Source organism: Sapajus apella, unplaced genomic scaffold (assembly GCF_009761245.1).
Source record: "Sapajus apella isolate SASKATOON/1434 unplaced genomic scaffold, GSC_monkey_1.0 scaffold1, whole genome shotgun sequence".
Classification (NCBI taxonomy): Eukaryota; Metazoa; Chordata; class Mammalia; order Primates; family Cebidae; genus Sapajus; species Sapajus apella.
Genome location: NW_022436941.1, coordinates 25,074,664 through 25,093,246, shown reverse-complemented (window position 1 = coordinate 25,093,246; position 18,583 = coordinate 25,074,664). Strand labels below are relative to the sequence as shown.

Genomic DNA, 18,583 nt, shown 5'->3' with positions numbered 1-18,583 from the left:
TAGTGACATCATTTTTTTTGTTTGTTGTCTGAGATGGAGTCTCACTCTGTCACCCAGGCTGAAGTGCAGTAGTGCAAGCTCGGCTCACTGCAATCTCTGCTGGGTTGAAGCAATTCTCCTGCCTCAGCCTCTTGAGTAGCTGGGACTACAGATGCATTCCACCATGCCCGGATAATTTTTTTGTATTTTTAGTAGAGACAGGTTTTGTCATGCTGCTCAGGCTGATCTCAAACTCTTGACCTCATGATCCATCCACCTCGGCCTTCCAAAGTGCTGGGATTACAGGTGTGAGCCACCACATCTGGCCGTGGCATCTTTTTAAGGTTGAATGTTTCTCGATAACATGTGCAGCATGGCTTTCTTTGCATTCAAATGGTTTCATGAAAAATTTCTTCATATGGATTGTGTGTGCATAGTTTAACACATTTATTTCTGAGGGTTTTGTTTTTTTGGGGTGTGCTGTTGCAAGTGGGATATTTTCTTCTCTTTTCTAACTGCTTGTCTGTACATAGAAAGACTGTCTGAGGCCAGGCTTGGTGACTCAGGCCTGTAATCCTAGCACTTTGGGAGACTGAGGCAGAAGGATTGCTTGAGCCCAGGAGTTTGAGACCAGCCTGGGCAGCAAAGTAAGATCCCGTCTCTTTTTTTGTTTTGTTTCTTTTTTTGAAACAGGGTCTTGCTCTGTCACCCAGGCTGGAGTGCAGTAGTGCAGTCCTGGCTCACTGCAACCTCCACCTCCTAGGTTCAAGCAATTCTCATGCCTCAGCCTCCCAAGTACCTGGTATGACAGGTGCGTGTCACCACACCTGGCTAATTTTTGTATTATTAGTAGAGTCAGGGTTTTGCCATGTTGGCCAGGCTGATATCGAACTTCTGGCCTCAAGCAATCTGCCTGCCTTGGTCTCCTAAAGTGCTCAAATTACAGGCATGAGCTGTGCCCAGCTCCATCTCTATAGTTTAAAAATTTAAAAAAAGGAAGGCTGTTTAGTATGTTACTTTTGTATCTAACTTCTTAGCAAAATCTGTCTGCCTCATTTTTCAGAGTAAATATAATTATTTCACCTCCTGCCTTTTTCTTTAATGTCTTACTTTCCTCCTTGCCTAGTTTCATCAGCTAGAACCTCCAAAATAATAGTGGTAACAGAGGGCATTCTTTTGTTCGGAAGGTTGATGGAAGTTTCTATTGCTTCCATCCCTTTCAAATGATGCTGGGCTTTGGCTTGATAGGTGTGTGTCTGGGTGTAATTTCCTTTATTGTGTGTAATTTAAGGAGGTATCCCTGTTTCTAATTTGATGTGGTTCTTTTATAAATTTTGTAGTAAATTTAGTCAAATGCCTTTTCAACATCTATGATGATTACGATTTTTAACATATTAATATAAATGAAATGAAAAGATATTCTAAGTTCGAGCCATCCTTTTCACATTGTACAAGTCTTACTTCATTTAGTTAACTTTTATTTTTTTCTGCTTTGCCTAATTTTAATTTTTGGAAAGTCCACTGCATTTAAAAAATAATGAATTTGCTTCCGTTAAAGCTAGATTAGTGGAACAATTAGGCAGCTGCTGCTGGTCAGTTTCCTTTCTGGTGGGTCTCAGGAAATGGACAGTTTTCTTCAGCTCCACTGTGCGGAGCTGCAGCTGCAATGCTGAGGGTGTGTTGTGTGTGCTCTGTGGTAGGCAAAGCAACCTCAGGCTTAAAAAGTTGAGGGATCCAACAGGGGCTTATCACCATTCCCTGCTGAAGAAGGGAGGTTGTCACTACAGTTCTGTCACCCACAACCTTAGACTTTATTTTTAGAGACTGGTTTCACCATATTGGTCAGGCTTGTCTCAAACTCCTGACCTCGGGATCCACACACTTCAGCTGCCCAAAGTGCTGGGATTACAGGCATGAGCCACTGCGCCTGGCCCATAACCTTAGACTTTATGGTCCCAACTCGATCCTCAAACGACTTGAAGGTTGCAGAGTTCCTCATTGTCTCTAAGCTTCCTGCTGATGGCAGAGCCCACTGTGGACAGGGCAGCTGAAGTCTTCTGTCCTGCCTGTGAAAGAGTTTCCTGAGTCTTCTTGTAGGTGTTAGAGATGTGCACATCATGGCAGTTCCTGGACAGGTTCTGTTTCAACCCCCCCAGAGTGGAGAGGCCCAGCCTCCCCTGAGCTCTCTGCAGTGCCTCTCCTTCGCTGCCAGGACCTGGCATAGAGTGACAATTTCCTCTTCCATGTTGGTCAGCTCAGACCTGAGCTCCTCCTCAGCCTCTGTCAGACCCTCAACAGCAGGGATCTGGGCAGCCACACCTGTGTCAACAGGGACACCGGTCATGGAGTCAGACAGCAGACCTTTGTTAAGAGAATTCAAGTTGATATTTTGGCTGGCGGAGTCCATGTTCAGGCGGCATCTGGGCCACTGTCATGGGCACTAAGGGAGCTGAGTGGGTGGCGTTGGGACTGGCTCACCGCATACACATTCACCAGTGGAACTGCTTTGGCCCCACAACGTTATGTAATCGATGACCTAGGTAACTTTTTTTAAGCCTCAGTGGGGTTTATTTGCTAATATTTTATTTTGGATTTTCATACATTGATTTTTATGTAAATGTCTTAGCTTGTTTTGTTTAGAGATAGGGCCTTGCTCTGATGCCCAGACTGGAGTGCAGTGATGTGATCATACTTTATTGTAATTTTAAACTGGGCTCAAGTGACCCTCCCTCCTCAGACTCTTGGGTAGGTGACACTATAGGCACATGCCACTGTAAGATTTACTGCTGAGGTAAAATGAGGAAACTGAGGCAAGTATAAGAAAATAAGAAGCTAATTTATTCAGCTCCCGGGTGAGGTTCTGTGGTACAGGGAGTGGCCAAAGAAGTCCGGCTGTTTAGGTAATGGGGTTTTATGGGGAGGGAAGGAGATTGATTGGCTATTGGAGAAACAAAGCAAAGGCAATTTTATTGGCTGTCAGGAAGCAGGAAATACCTGGAGCTAGTGGTCATGGGTAGGCAGGTGGGACCTTGGGTAAGTGGGCCTTGATTGACTGTTGGGGAAACAAAGTGAAGAAAATCTTATTGGCTGTTAAGAAGCAGGAAATACCTGGAGCTAGTGGTCATGGGTAGGTGGGCCTTCTGGGGGCATACAGAGCAGACTGCTACTGGGCAGGGTCTGATGGGGCTTCTTTAAAAAATTTTCCTGCAGGGTTTATCAACAGCGGGCTGGGGGTTGAATGCATAATTTAGTGCTGAATGTGGGCTTGGTCTGGTATGTGGAGGCAGATGCGGGGAAGCCGTGCGGCAAGGCCAGATAACGAGCTTGGGTGATGACGTTATCAGACGCGGAGAGAGATGGATGTGTCTGTTTAACCCTCTGCGAGGCAGCTGGCCTTGCATTCCAACCTTTTGTATGAGATGGGACACCGCTTTTTTCTGGCTACTTCCTGCTGAACAGGAGTGGGGGGGGTGTCAGTTGGCCAGTGCCTCAGTTGTGAGTCAGACGTAGGGGTGAAGCAGCATTTGATTTACAGCTACCCTGGAAATTTCCCTCATAAGAGCTTGTAAAAACCTGAGAAAGAAAGGGGCTAGCATTAGCAAAAGACAAATTATGATAATGGGAATGATGATAGGGGTTAGCCAGGTAAGTATGGGGGACTGCCACCAGTTAAGAGGCTGGTATGCTTTGTCTTCTTTGGAGGTCTTCTTGAAGACAATAGAGAGTGTTGACATTTTTCTCCCCTAGACTGGTTTCATTAATGTAATAACAACATTGTTTCTGGAGAAATAAGCAGATACCTCCTTCTTCTGGTGTTAACAAGTTTAGGGCCCGCTGATTTTGGAGAGTTATCCGAGCCAGTGACGTGATTTGTTGTTGGAGGGATGCCAGAGAGGTGGCTGATGCTTTAATGGCTACCTGGAGTTTGTCTTCCAGTTGAGGGACTGAAGTGACACTGTAACTTAGACCGCCACTCCCTACTCTTACGGCTGGTAGAGAGGAAGCTAGGGAGAAGTTGACCATTATTGGGAGGAAGATTAAGCCCTCCCGAGGTTTAGTAAGTGTGTTTATGAGTTTAGGACAGGAATGGGCTGAGGAGGGAGAGTGGGGTAGAAGAGGAAGCAGAGTAGCCGGGTTGAGTGGAGAAGTAGGATGGAGGTTGACTGAAGGATTTTTAATAAAGAGTAGATGAAACTTTTGTAGACGAGAGGGTCCTAGGTGAGTGAGAGATTTGTGTGAGAGAAGGCTGGTTAGCTGATGAGGTGAGAACACTGAAATGGACTGGCCTAAGGTAAGTTTTAGGGTTTTTTTTGTTAATTGTGTTGTTGCTTTTAGGGCTTGTAGGCAAGGCTGCCACCCCCTGACTGTGGGGTTAAACTGGACAAATAGGCTACAGGATGATATGTGGAGCCCAGAGGTTGGGTTAAGACCCTGACCGCTTTTTTGTTTGTTTGTTTGTTTTTTATTAGTGAACAAGTGGAAGGGGCTGTTAAGATTTGGCAATTGAAGTGGGGGTGCCGTGGACAAGGCAGTTTGTAGGGTTTTAAAAGCTTGTTTTACAACCCCTGGGTGGGAGAGGGGTGAAGGAGTGAGAGAATGGGTGCCCCTCGAGTTTACAGGCTAAGGAAGGAGCCTGGTTGGGGGGCAGGAGGGCTTTCCATTAATTCCCATAACTGACACCTGGGAAGGTATGCTAGGTCATGAGTAGGAAGGCAATACAGAACAGGTAGCCCCCATATTTACCAAGAAGTAAATGGACTTACCTGCTACTTGTAGCATTACTTTGGGCTTGGCAAGGGTGATAGGGGCCTCCGAGTCTGGGCCACATTAGTCATCCAGGAGGCTGAGGAGTTCAAACAAAGGGACCGCATCCTTTGGACTGGCTTGCCCCTCACATGGAGGTGTGGGGCGTGAGCCTGTAGTCCGGAACAGGCAGTCTACCTTCCAGTGTCCGGTCTGTTTGTAGGTAGGGCAGAGTCCAGGGGCCAGTCATGGACAGGGGCACTGTCGGGCCCAGTGTCCCTCCTGGCCATATTTGAAACAGGGCCTGGGCGGGACCTTTGAAGGAGTCTGGGTGGGTCCAAAGGGTCCTGAGGGACCCTCTTGGAGGGGCTTTGATAGGCCCTTTGCACCAGATGCTTGGTGAGTTGCCAGCCTCAGAGCTGCTACAAGAGCTTGGGTTTGGAGGCTTACCTGTTGCTGTAAATGGGCCTGGCGGGTGGCCTCAGCCTTTTCCTCTCAGCCATTAAAGACTTTAAATGCCAGGTTTACCAGGTCTCGTCTGGGAGTTTGGGGGCCCTCCTCTGCCTTCTTTAGTTTTTTCCTAATATCTGGTGCTGACTGGGAGATAAAATGGGCTGCTAGGAGGGTAGCCCCAGCTAAAGAGTCTGGACCTACTCGGGTATGAAGGACCATAGCGTTAGTTAGTTGGTCTAGGAAGGCAGCTGGATTTTCAGTAGGACCCTGAGTTATTTCCTGCAGTTTATCATAATTAAGTACCTTCTGGGCTGCGTTTTCCATGTCTGCTAGGAGGCACTGCAGCATCTAGTCTCGGTGGCGACTGCCATTTTGGCCAGTTTGATAGTCCCAGTTAGGATCAGCCTCAGGGACCACCACCGCACCCACTGGCATCTGAGGATCAGTGAGATGTACCTGATCAGCGTGTGCCTTGGCTGCCACAAGGATGCGGTTACGCTCATCAAGAGTAAGGGTAGAGGATAGGATTACATAAGTGTCATGCCAGGTAAGGTCATATGCCTGAGTGAGATAATGAAATTCCTTGATGTAAGCAGTAGGATTGGCGGAGAATGACCCTAAGCATTTTTCAATGGTGGACAGATCAGTAAGGGAGAAAGGAATGTGCACTTGGACCACACCCTCTGCTCCGGCTACCTCGCGGAGAGGACAAAGGAGGGAGTTTTTGTTACTGGGAGTGCTGCGCCAGCAAGTGTGAGCACTAACAGGAGAGTCCATGTCAGAACTTGGAAGAGGAGGAGCAGGAGGGGGTTGGGGGTCTGCGTATGGCAGGGGATTAGTGGATTGAGTGGGTGGTAGGGAGAGTTCTTCAGGCAGATTGGGGTCAGAAAAAGAAGAGGAGGAGGTCAGCGAAGGGGTTGAGGGCAGTGTGGGGATGTTTTTGGCCAGGAGTACTTGGGCAGTACTGCAGGATGAGCAGAGGCTGGGGTGGGAGCAGAGATGCCAGAAAGCTTGAATATAGGGAAACTCCGTCCACTTTCCGTTCTTCTGGCAAAAGTTGTCTAAATCTGTTAAAATGTTAAAGTCAAGGGTGTCCCTAGGAGGCCACTTGGACTGGTTGTCTAGGGGATACTGTGGCCAGGCTACAGAGGAGAGGAAGAGTAACTTTTTTATAGAAAGACCCAGTTTGGGTAGATTTTGGACCAGGTATCCTAGTGGTGACTTGGGGTCTGGGCGGGATTTCTGACTACCCTTATGTTATCTTTTACAGTGGCCTAAAGGTGAGAAGTGGACACGGAAAGAAATTATACCCAGCATGGGCAGAAAAGCTCTTTTCCTGGAGGGGGTGGCTGAGAGAACCTACAGGCTGCAATGACAACAATGAGGAAGAAAATAAAAAGGGACAGGGCTAGAGCAATTTGCCACATGGCAGAATTAGAGAAAGTGAAAGGAGCGGAACTGGGAAGTGGGGTTTCAGTGGTAGAAGAAGAGTAGAAGGAAAAAGGAGAACAGAGTTATTTTTAGAGGCAGGAACTTAATGAAGGTTCCCTGAAGCCAGTGGTCTGTTACCCACTGTAGAATATCTGTTACCTCAAGGGAAGCAGGCCTGAACCACTGTATATTGGCTAGTAAGAGCCTAACAAAGCTGGCAAATTTACAGTAGAGACAAGACCACATATAGGATTGACAGACAAAGGGTAGGTGCCCCCCCAGGTGGGAGACCAGTCTGATGCCTTCCCGGCCACATCCCTGAATGGATGTTTCAGGGGTGTCTTGGCTAAGGTGTACCTGTATAACCCCTAGGCCTGGTCACCTCAGAACTGTTAGCCCTGAGGTGAATCACCGTTATGCCTTACAACATCCCGGTGGAACTGTGGGTGGAGGCCCACACAAGCCCCATAGCCATTAAGCCGTGGGACTACACATAAACTCACTCACCCACACACTCTCTTGGGAATAGAGAGAGAGAAAGAGAGAGAGAGAGAGAGAAACCAAATGCACCTAGGTGGAAGCTGGCCTGCCAAAGGGCGAGTTTGAGATTGAGAGCCAGAGGTCTGGTTTTAGTCCTGGGCAGAGCCCAGGCTTGTGAACAGGGCTTCTGATTACCCAAACCTTAGCCACTGCTGCAGAGATGATTGGCAGGGTGGCTCAGCATCCCGGGCCATCCCCCCGAACACCGGAGACTATGAGAGGGTTCAGGAAGGTGGGGACGTCTCCTTCAGATTCCTGGCCCTGAGAGACCCCTTAAGGGGAGAAGGCAAGAGTGTAGGGACGTCTCCACTACACTCAAGTCCTCAGAACAAGGCCGGGGCCCTGGGCCCACGGCGAGAGATGAGAAGGAGTCCCCGATGTGGTCGTGATTATGAGCAGGGAGTCCACAGAGCAGGCAGCGGGAAAAGTTATAGGCAACAGAAGTCTTACCTCATGGCGGAGAGGCTCCTGGTCCAGCCTCTGGTGGAGGAGTCAGTTTCCCCCCTGGGGGGGGGGTCTCACAACTCCTCCCGGGTTTCGGCACCAAATGTAAGATTTATTGCCAAGGTAAAATGAAGAAACTGAGGCAAGTATAAGAAAATAAGAAGCTAATTTATTCAGCTCCTGGGCGAGGTTCTGTGGTCCAGGGCAGGGCCAAAGAAGTCACCCCCGGATGTTTAGGTCATGAGGTTTTATGGGGAGGAAAGGCGATTGATTGGCTATTGGGGAAACAAAGCAAAGGCAATTTTATTGGCTGTCAGGAAGCAGGAAATACCTGGAACTAGTTGCCATTGGTAGGTGGGCAGGACTTTGGGTAAGTGGGCCTTGATTGGCTGTTGGGGAAACAAAGTGACAGCAATCTTATTGGCTATTAAGAAGCAGAAAATACCTGGAGCTAGTGGTCATGGGTAGTTGGATGGGACCTTGGGTAAGTGGGCCTTCTGGGGGCATACAGAGCAGACTGCTACCGGGCAGGGCCTGATGGGGCTTCTTTAAAAATTTTTCCTGCAGGATTTATCAACAGTGGGCTGGAGGTTGAATGCATAATTTAGTGCTGAATGTGGGCTTGGGTCTGGTATGCGGAGGCGGGTGTGGGGAAGCCATGCAGCAAGGCCAAATAACGAGCTTGGGTGATGACATAGTTACCAGATGCAGAGAGAGATGGATGTGTCTGTTTAACCCTCTGCGAGGCAGCTGACCTTACAGCCACCTCACCCGGCTAATTTTTAAATTTTTTGTCGAGACAGAGCCTTGGTATGTTGCCTAGGCTGCAGTTCAGTGTACATTGTAGACGTGAATATTTATTGGTCTTTCTGCTGGAATCATTTCATCTCTCATCTGTTTGTCTTTAAATTCTGGGCATGCACACACACTCCACCCGCACCCTCCAACTGCAAAATATTGATGTTGGCCAACCTGCCTTGAGAAGGGAGAACTGTTTTTCCCTCTTTGTGTCTCACTGGTGTTCAGTCCACTACTGTGTTTTTGGTAAATATTTGACCCACAGAGTGTGGGAGGCAGGAAGGGAAGGCTTATGCATTTCCTCTGTGGCCCTGACATCATGGATCCATTAAGCATATTGGGAAACCAGCAGGTCAGATGGCTGCACACTCTAGTTGCATCTGACTCTGAATTGCTCAGGTACCCTGCATGCCAGTGATTTGCTTTGCTTTGTGAGTTGTCTCTTCACTCATATTCCTAGGCTGAGTTCCCCAAAACAAGCCTAGCACAGCACCTGTAACAGTTGTGGGTGCATTTCTGACCCTGAATCACCTGATTTACAGGGTATTTTGAACAAGAGCTACCTATTATGGCTTGGGATATGGCTAAAGTTTACTTGACTTTCTTTCGTAAAGTAACTGGTAGAATATGTGGCATAAGACTATTATTGCAAAAGCAGAAGTGTTGGGGGGTGATTGAGCTTGGGCAGCCTTGGGAGGCAGACAGGCCCGCATCAGCACCATCCTGGCCATTTGTAGGTTATATGACCTTGGGGGAATCCCCTCAGCCCTCTGAACCTTTGTTTCTTCTCTCATTAAGGAGATCATCCATTCCTCATTGGACTATTGTAAAGCTTAAGATCAAACATCTTTCAAGGCACTTGGAGCAGTGCCTGGGCTCCAGGGTCTTTAGGCTGTAACCATAGCAAACACTCAGATCCCAGCTGCCCTCCCTTCTCTTCCTTCCAGTGTGGGAATATGGAGGACCAACCTTCTCGTTCCCATTTACCCTGGAGTTCTTTCTTTTAAAATTCATCTAGTACCTGCTGTGCACCAGGGATTCATGGGTGGGGAGGCCAGGGACAGCTGAGTGTGGCATCGGGCCCTCAGCTTGCTTCAGTCCCCATGGCTGACACCTGGCCCTTTGCTCTAGAATCTGGACACTACAATCTCCTACCAAAGGCTCAGCCCAAAGAGGGCTTGAGGGCAACCCCTATCTGTGAGAAGATTCTGTAGCTGCCCACGTCTCCCCATCTTTTGAGTGGATGATCAGCCCCAGCAATCCAGAGACACATTCTTGGGTTCTGCCAGCTTTATTTTTCAGTTGAAAACTCAAAGGAAAAGGTTATGTTCCAAAAGAAAGTAAAAAACTCTGAATGCTGTAGCCTGGAGGCTTGTGTTCACAGGTGCCCCTACCAAAACAGAGGCCCTCCAAAGCATTCAGTCCCAGTATCTACCCCCAAAGAGAGCAGCTCTCTACCTGGGCTTCTGAAGGGCTATCAGTTCCCCTCAAAGAACCTCCTGCCTGAGGAGACCCCTGGATCAGGCAGGGAAAGCCAGGACCAGGCAGCTAAGAACCCGGCTTTTTGTCCCCCTCTGTGTAGTCAGCGTTTTGAAGTGGTGGCTTCCCACATGGCTGTTGAATAAGTGAATAAATACCTGGGGCATGAACAGGAGCCAGGTAGAGCACTCTCTGCAGGGCTGGGACTCACTGGCCGCACTGTCTCCTGGTTTACCGTGGAGATGTGGAAGAAGGGGGAAAATTACCCAGACCAGTGGGAGAGTTTTATGTCCTCCGAAGTATTTTGAGTACAATGGTAAGCAGCTCTTCTTCCCTGCATTTGCAGCATGTGAGATTCTGAGTTTCCCAGCATTCCATGCTAGTTATTCTGTCCCAGCCAAGAATCTTGCCCTTGTCAAGGAGCTGGAAGTAGAGTAGAAGGTGAAGGAGTTTGAAGTCTTTGGCAGGCTAGTGCTGGTTTAGACGAAATCTCAAACTGTAAAGACGAGAGAAGAGAAGTAAGGCCAGGCTATGGGCCCCAGAGGAGAGGGGCCCCTGCTGTTTGCTGAAATAGATTATGCTGGGACCCCTATTACATCTCCTGGCCCTCATTGTTAAAAGGACAACTCTTCATCCACTCCCACCCATCTCCCTCTCCCCTTTCTGTAAGAGCAGCAGGCATGGGTCGTTGAGTCCTTATACCTGCCAGGCCTTTGCAGGCAGTGGTGTTAGGCCCAGCCTGCTGAGTTCCTAGGAAATTGAACAAGCGTCTATGGAGTACTCACTCCATGTCAGGCTCTGCCACCAGCACCTTGGAGACAGAGAAAACCAAGACAGTTCCCAGCCAAGGAGAGGGTGGAACTGTAGCACACAGTGCTTTGAGAGCTCAGGATTCATCCAACCCAAAGTGCAGGCTAAAGGGAACTCTCACTGTCTGGGTGGGATCTTCAGTACAGCTTGCAGTGCAGGCTGCTCTACTGTTTCCCCATCAAGTGTGGTGGGCAAGAGCACAGACTGTACACTCAGAGCTACCAGGGGAAGGAAGCGCTCTTCTATCCCTCATCTGCTAAGAGAACTGTGTAAAAGTGGGCCTTACTTAATTTTTTTGAGATAGTCTCCCTCTGTCACCTAGGCTGGAGTGCAGTGGCTCACTGCAACTTCTGCCTCCCAGCATTGAGAAATTCTCCTGCCTCAGCCTCCTGAGTAGCTGAGATTACAGATGCCTGCCACCGCACCCAGCTAATTTTTAATTTTTAGTAGAGACGAGGTGTGGCCAGGCTGGTCTCCAATTCTTGACCTCAAGTGAGCTCCCACTTCAGCCTCCCAAAGTGCTAGGATTACAGGCATGAGCCACCACACCCTGCTGTTTATTTTTTTGATATGGAGTCTTGCTCTGTTGCCCAGGCTGGAGCGCAGTGATGTGATATCGGCTCACTGCAACCTCTGCCTCCTGGGTTCAAGTGATTCCCCTGCCTCAGCCTCCTGAGTAGCTGGGATTACAGGCATGAGCCACCACACCTGGCCAGGAAGTACCCTTCTATCCCTCATCTGCTAAGAAAACTGTCTAAAAGATGGGCTTAGGTGGCCTTTTCTGCCATTTCTTTCTACTACGTTCTGGTTATTTTTCAGTATGTAATTTTCAATAATTAGTAAATTAGCTGATTGGCTAAATTACTAAACTACAAATTTAGTGATTATTAATTTTAATAATTTCTAGTTCCCTGCTGAAATCTAATAATCTGTGTCTAATAAGCCCACTGTCTGAGTTCTGTGGGTCTGTGTCTATTATTGTCTATCTATGCTAGTTTTTACACTTAGAATTTTATCTCCCTAAGAGTGTTTTTTATAAAACTATGGTGTTCATAATCATATCATCATGCCTAGCATGGAGGTGCTCAGTAACTATACATTTCCAATGTAAAAAATGTGAAATATGGTAAATCACATATAAAATTTACGATAACCATTTTAAAGTACACAATTCAGTGGAAGTACATTCATATTTTTGTGCAGCCAAACTCTGAAACTCACTAAATCCTGCCAAACTGAAACTCTTTCCCCATTAAATAAGCCATTACGGTTCTCTCCTAGCTCCTGGCAGCCACCATTCTACTTTCTGTCTCTATGAATCTGATTACTCTAGGTCCTACACATAATGAATCATACAGTATTTCTCTTTTTCTGACTGGCTTACTTCACTTTGCATAACATCCTCAAGGTTCATCCATGTGTTAGCATGTGTCAGAATTTCCTTCCTTTTTAAGGCTGAATAATGTTTGACAGTATGGAAAGACCACTTTTGTTTATCTGTCAGTGGACACTCGGGTTGCTGCTGTTTTTCGGCTGCTGTGAATAACACTGTGCTGAGACCAGCTCAGCCGTGGAGACCCCAACCCAGGTGGCACTGAAGGAATTAAGAAACAGACATGTAGGCCAGACGTTGTGGCTCACGCCAGCACTTTGGGAGGCCAAGGCATGGGAGGATCATGAGGTCAGGAGATCGAGACCATCCTGGCCAATGTGGTGAAACCCCATCTCTACTAAAAGTACAAAAATTAGCTGGCTGTGGTGGTGCATGCCTGTAATCCCAGCTTTTCAGGAGGCTGAGGCAGGAGAATCGCTTGAACCAGGGAGTCAGAGGTCGCAGTGAGCCAGGATTGCGCCACTGCACTCCAGCCTGGTGACAGAGCAAGACTGTCTTAAAAAAAAAAAAAGAGACACAGAAATAGAAAGCAAAAGGTGGGTTCAGAGTGGAGCAGCAGAGCTCTCACAGCATTTCCAGCTTAGAGTCCAGAGCAGACTCTGACCTACATATTTATTCTTGACTTTCCAGTGACAAGTTTTACAAGCAGATGCTCTATGTTATTTCACTCGTTAAAGGCAAACTAACCAGGCAGCAAGTGTATGTTTACTATAGGTTAAAGACAAACTAGAAAGTTTGTCTTTAACATGCTCTTTATGAGGGAACAAAGGAAAGGGTCACATAGCCTGTGTTCAAAGAACTAATTCATCTGGCGTGAGACATACTTATATTGGTTACTGTTTTATAATGCTTTGAGCAGTTTTCTGTTGTGGGGGCTGACTAGTTTTTCCTTGCCACTGCTCTCAGTAGGATTTCTCAGCAAACAATAGGATTTCTCACACATGGCAGAATTTGCTCTCAACAACGCTGCTATGAACATCAGTGTATAAATCTGTGTGGCCCTTTCAATTTTAGGGGGTACATACCCAGAAGTGGAAATGCTGGATTATATGATAATTCTTTGTTTTGAGACAGAGTCTCGCTCCGTCCCCCAGGCTGGAATGCAGTGGTGCAATCTTGGCTCATTGCAACCTCTGCCCCCTGAGTTCAAGCGATGCTTATCTCTCAGCCTCCCGAGTAGCTGGGAGTACTGACCTGCACCATCACGCCTCGCTAATTTTTGTAGTTTTAGTAGAGATGGGGTTCACCATGTTGGCCAGGCTGGGCTCAAACTCCTGGCCTCAAGTGATTGGCCCGCCCTGGTCTCGCAAAATGCTGGGATTACAAGTGTGAGCCATAGTGCCTAGACTCTTTTTAACTTTTCGATGAATTGCCATACTGTTTTCCATAGCTGCAGCTCCATTGTAAACTCCCAGTAAGAGTACACAAGGGTTCCAACTGCTCAGCTCCTCACTAACACTTGTTATTTTCTGTATTGATTACAGCCATCCTAATGACTCCGAGGTGGCCTCTCCATGTAGGTTTTCTTTTTCTTTTTCTTTGAGATGGAGTCTCGCTCTGTCACCCAGACTAGAGTGCAGTGGTGCAATCATGGCTCACTGCAACCTCTGCCTCCGGGGTTCAAGCAATTCTCCTGCCTCAGCCTCTCTAGCATCTGGGACTACAGGCATGTGCCACCACACCCGGCTTATTTTTCTATTTTTAGTAGAGACGTGGTGTTACCATGTTGGCCAGGCTGGTCTCAAACTCCTGACCTCAAGTGATCCACCCACCTCAGCCTTTCAGAGTGCTGGGATTACAGGCATGAGCCACCATGCCCAGCCTCTTCACATGGTGTTGGTTTGAGTTTCCCTAATGTATTCCTAATAATTAGTGATGGTGGGCATCTTTTTATGTGCTTATTGGCCATTTGCATCTCTTATATGAAGGACTGTCTATTCACATCCTTTGCACATTTTTGAACTGTGTTAGTTGGCTTTTTGATGTTGCATTGTGAGAGTACTTTATATATTCTGGATGGGAAATCTTTCACATGTAATTTGCACATCTGTTCTGTCATTCTGTAGTTGCCTTTTCACTCTGTTAATAGTATCCTTCAATGCAATCCAATTTGTCTACTTTTCCTTTTGTTGTTTGTGCCTTTGGTATCATATCCAAGAAATCGTTGCCAAAGAAAGCTCTCCTTCTGTGTTTTGAGAGTTGTTGGCTGGGCATGGTGGCTCATGCCTGTAATCCCAGCACTTTGGGAGGCTGAAGCAGGTGAATCAGGAGATCAGGAGTTCAAAACTAGCCTGGCCAAGATGGTAAAACCCCATCTTTATGAAAAATACAAAAATTAGCTGGGTGTGGTGGTGGGCACTTGTAATCCCAGCTATTTGGCAGGCTGAGGCAGAGAATTGCTTGAACCTGGGAGCCGGAGGTTGCAGTGAGCCAACATCACATCACTGCACTCCAGCCTGGGGGACAGAGCAAGACTCCATCTCAGAAAAACAAGAGTTGTATAGTTTTAGATCTTACAGTTAGTTCTTTGATTCATTATTGAGGTTTCCTTTTCTTTTTAAACATGATATGAAGTAAGAGTTTCACTTCATTCTTTGACCTGTGGATATCTAGTTTTCCCATACCATTTGTTGAAAGACTGTCCTTTCCCTGATTGAATAGTCTTGGCCTCCTTATTGAACTCATTTGACTGTAGGTGTAAGGATTTCCCTCTGTACCCTGTATTCCATTCCACTGGTCTCTATGTGTGTCTTTACTGCCATACCACACTTTTGACCACTGTCACTTTTGATAATACATTTTGAAATTGGGAAGTAAAAGATTTCCAACTTTGTTATTCTTTTTCTTTGGCCATTTGGGATCCCTTGAAATTGCATATAAACTTTATGCAATTTATAAGGACGGATTTTTCTATAATTGAAGAAAAATGTCACGGAGATTTTGAGAGCAATTATACTAAACTTGTAGACCACTTTGAGTTGTATTGACATCTTAACAAAACTAAGCCTTATAAACTATAAATATGAGATGGCTTTACATTTGTTACACAACCGGTCTCTGAAACTCTAAATCCTGCCAAAGTGTTTGTTTCCTGGTTAAGTTTATTCCTTTCATTCTTTTTGATGCTATTGTAAACTGACTTTTTTCTTTTCTTTTTTCTTTTCTTTTTTTTTAAACATCTCACTGTGTTGCCCAGGCTGGAGTACAGTGGCTATTCGCAGGCATAATCATTATAAAAACTGACAGCATTGACCTCCCAGGCTCAAGCAATCCTCCTGCCTCAGCCTCCCAAGTAGCTGAGACTACAGGCTTCCACAACCAAGCCCAACAGGAACTGTTTTCTTAATTTCCTTCTTGGATTGTTGACTGTTAGTGTGTAGAAATGCAACTGACTTTTGTATGTTGATTTCGTAATCCTGAAACTTGGACAAATTATTAGTTCTAACAGTTTTTTCATGCAGTCTTCAGGATTTTCTACAAAGATGATCATGTCATTTGTTAACAGAAAATTTTACATCTTCCCATCCAATTTGGATGCCTTTTCTTTTTCCTTTCTTTCTTAAAAGCTCTGGCTAGGATCTGCAGTGTTATGAAAGCAGGCATCACTGTTTTCTTCCTCATCTTGGAAAGCGCTGTCTTCATTGAGAATGATGTTAGCTGGGGGTTGTTCATATGACCTTTATTACATTGAGGTTGTTTCTATTTCTAGTCAGTATGTTTTTAATCCCAAAGTGCTGGGATTACAGGTGTGAGCCACCACCCCCGGCCAGCTTTCTTTAATGTAAGTGTGTACAGCTAGAAATTTCCCTCATAGCACTGCCTTTGCTGCATCTCATAAGATTTGATACATTGTTTTGCCTCAAAACACTTTCTAATTTTCCTTATTTTTCTTTGATCCATTAGTTTTATAGTATGTTGTTTAGTTCCCATAGATTTGTGGATATTCCGGTTTTCCTCCTGCTATTATGATTTCAGTCATTTAAAATGTATTAGATCTTGCTTTGAGGCCTAATATATGATCTTTCCCAGAGAACATTCCACATGTACTTTGAAGAATGTGTATTCTGCTGTTGGGTGAAGTAATCCGTGTATGTCTGGTAGGTCCAATTCATCTATAGTATTGTTCAAGCCCCATTTCCTCCTTGATCTTCTGTCTGGGTATTGTATCCATTATTGAAAGTGAATTATTGGGCTGGGTGCAGTGGCTCATATCTGTAATCTCAGCACTTTGGGAGGCCGAGGGGGCGGATCACTTGAGGTCAGGAGTTCGAGACCAGACTGGCCAATGTGGTGAAACCCTGTCTCTACTAAAAAATAGCTGGGCATGGTGGTGTACACCTGTAATCCCAGCTACTCTGATGCCGAGGCATGGGAATCACTTGAATCCAGGTTGTAGTGACCCATATCACATCACTGCGCTCCATTCTGGGCATCAGAGAGAAATTCTGTCTCAAAAAAAAACAAAAAACAAAAAAAGTGAGATGTTGAAATCTCCTACAATTATCATAGAACTGTCTGTTTCTCCTTTCATTCTGCCCAGGTTTGCTTCATGTATTTAGGAGCTCTGAGGTGCGTTGCATGCACATTTATAACTGTCACATCTTTTTGGTAAATTGACTTTTATTATCTCTTATAACAGCTTTTGATCTTAAATCTATTTAGTCTGATATTAGTCTAGCTCCTCCTCCTTTTTTTTTGGTTACCATTTGCATGGAGTATCTTTTTTCATTCCTTTACTTTCAACTTATGTGTAAGTCTACAGTCTTTTGATTGTGGAATTCATTTGCATTTTTAAAGATTATCATCTGACGAAACTCACTAGCATGGTGGGTGACTGAGCCATGAGGCCCACACCCAGGGACTAAGTGAGCAGTTGCTTTGGGAGGACTCCAATACACCATTTATGGGGCCTCCCGGTGCCACTCTGTGGATTGTTTTCTGCATGGCTTATGGTTTGTTTTCTCTCTCATTTCCTTCCTTCTGCCTTCCTTTGTGTTTAATTGATTTTTTGTGTGACACACTTAGAATCCCTTCTCATTTCCTTTTGTGTACATTCTATAGATATTTTCTTTGTAATTACCATGAGGATTACATAAAACCTCATGAAGTTATAGCAGTTGATTTTAAACTGGTAAGTTCAATCACATACAAATACTCTGCTTCTTGACAGCTCTGCCCCCTCCTATGTTGTTGTTGTCACAAAGTATATCTATTTCCTAGAGACAGGGTCTCACTCTGTCACCCAGGCTGGAGTGCAGTGGCACTGCCATAGCTCATTGTAACCTCAAGGCCCTGGACTCAAGCGATCCTCCATAGCTGAGACTACAAGTGCATGCCACCAGGCCTAATTTTTTTTTTAAATAAATTATATATTTAACATAGGCTTATGGTTACACATCTCTTTTAAATCTAATAAAATAATTAAAATCAGAGATATGAATCAGAATCACAGTAATACGGGCCTTTATACATGGCTTGAAATTTCTACCTTAGAATCCTTCTGTTTTCACTTGAAGGACTCCCTTTAGAATTTCTTGCAGGTCAGGTCCAAATGTAATGAAATCACTCAACTTTTGTTTATCTGAGAATGTCTTAATTTCTCTGGTCAGGTGCGAGGTGGGAGGATCACATGAGGTCAGGAGTTCGAGACCAGCCTGGCCAACGTGGTGAAACCCCATCTCTTTTAAAAATACAAAAACATGGTGTCAGACGCCTGTAATCCCAGCTACTTGAGAGGCTGCACCACTGTACTCCAGCCTGGGGGACACAGCAAGACCCTATCTCAAAAAGATAAAAAGTGTGTTAATTTCCTCCTCTTTTTCTTACTAGAGTTTGTAAGATGCCTTTATTTTGTAACTTATAATCACTTTTTAATTTGTCCTTCAAAAGTTAACTGTAATTGGTGACTGCTTTTCTTAAATACTTCACTTGTGTCCAAGAAAGGGGAAGAATTTAGCCCTTGATTTTAAAAAATAAATAAACCTGGCAGGATACTGGCTCACACCTGTACTCCCAGCATTTTGGGAGGCTGAGGCAGGCAGATCACAAGGTCCAGCATTCAAGACGATCCTGGCCAACATGGTCAAACCCCATCTCCACTAAAAACACACAAAAATTAGCTGAGCATGGTGGCACATGCCTGTAATTCCAGCTCCTCAGGAGGCTGAGGCAGGAGAGTTGTTGGAACCTGGGAGGCGAAGGTTGCAGTGAGCTGAGATTGTGCCACTGCACTCCAGCTTGGGCAACAGAGCAAGACTCTGTCTCAAAAAAATAAACTCTCAGAGGAAGGGAGAGGACCTTAACTGCAAATAATAGTCCATTGTTACCCTGTGGCTATAAATCTTCTGCGTTGCTTGTCCTCCCAGATGTTCTGTTGATGGCTGTAGTAGCTGACAGTTTTGTCTTTACATGTTCAAAACAACGAGTGCTCCTGCTTGATTGACAGATTCTCCAAGCTTCCCGTGGAGCCACATCACCTCCTGTCTTGGCACTTTGTGAGTCCAAGGCTGCTTC

At 45.8% G+C, this 18,583-nt stretch overlaps 1 pseudogene; it reads right to left on the bottom strand.

Moving 5' to 3' along the window:
* Positions 1 to 1,645: 1,645 nt before the first annotated feature.
* On the bottom strand, positions 1,646 to 2,508 carry LOC116548711 (annotated as a pseudogene).
* Between the last annotated feature and the right edge of the window lie 16,075 nt (positions 2,509 to 18,583).